This window comes from Geospiza fortis, unplaced genomic scaffold (genome assembly GCF_000277835.1).
Source record: "Geospiza fortis unplaced genomic scaffold, GeoFor_1.0 scaffold450, whole genome shotgun sequence".
NCBI lineage: Eukaryota > Metazoa > Chordata > Aves > Passeriformes > Thraupidae > Geospiza > Geospiza fortis.
The window spans coordinates 1,971,759-1,972,831 of record NW_005054416.1 but is presented as its reverse complement, the minus strand read 5'-3'; the positions used below and the strand labels follow the sequence as shown (position 1 = coordinate 1,972,831).

Below are 1,073 nucleotides of genomic sequence, written 5' to 3'. Positions count from 1 at the left end.
GCTCTTCCTGGCATCTGTGACACACCTGTCGGTCACCGCTGCCACCAATGGAGTTCGTCCCCTCGCTGTCACCTCCTTCACCGCGGGACATCGCAGAGAGTCCTCGGGCATCTTTGTGGCGTCCCCCTCCTGCTCCTCTCCCTGCCTCCATCCTGCCGCGGAGCAGGGCGCTTCCAGCCCAAATCCCAGGGAAGTTTCTTCCCGACATCTGGGATGTTATAGATACATATTGTAATATTGGCTTTTCGCAAATGTTAAAATAGATTTTATATGTGTAGTGTTAAAGTAACTTTGCTATAAAGATATAGTTTTTATTTCTGTTGTTAATTAAGCTTGGACATAGCAGTAAAACAGCTAAGATAAGCATGCTTCTGTTAAAATGCCTGCTTAAATGAGATAACATCCAATAAACAAATAAAAAAGACACCTGCTTACAGATATACCAACTATCACCCCTCACCATCTAGAGACACTGTGGGCCAAACCAAAACTAAAAATAATAATAAAAAACCCTAAAGCCACAACCAAAAAATACACATACTCTAAAAAAGTAAAACCAAAAAAGAGTCATAGTAAGCAATTCTTAAAATATGCAAACTAGTTCAAGAAAAAAGTTTACTATACATCCGAGTCTATAAATATACAACAGGCTGATAGTAGAAAAAAGTGTTTAAGTGTCTCCGAAGATAACAGTGCGCTCTTCACTGAGCACCAAGGCACACCCAGGCGTAATCTTTACTCTACATTCCTTATCTCCTACTATCCTTTATTAAACTCTTTAAATTTTCACAAGACAGTAAACGTGTTTTCCACTTTGGAGATGGCAGGAAAAGGAAATTAAAGCTCCTCCGCGTGTCCTGGCTGCCCACGCCCCCCACCCTGCAGCCCCGTGGGTGCGGCTCTTCCACCTTTGCACACGAACTTCCCGTTCCACGCATCCCAGAGCCCAAAAGTGCTGCCGAGGGGGGTCAGCCGTGCCCAGCTCACCTGGAGGGTGGGGTTGGAGGTACCCGTGCCAGCCAGCGCCGCGCAGCTCCCGGGTTCCGCCTCGCCGAGCCCCTCCTGCGGGGGCG

The 1,073-nt window shown here is 46.9% G+C and overlaps 1 protein-coding gene across 1 annotated transcript in view; it reads left to right on the top strand.

Moving 5' to 3' along the window:
• IFITM5 (interferon induced transmembrane protein 5) overlaps positions 1-1,073 on the top strand; it is a 3,541-nt gene that overhangs the window by 1,063 nt on the left and 1,405 nt on the right. The gene's annotated exons all lie outside the window — the stretch shown is intronic.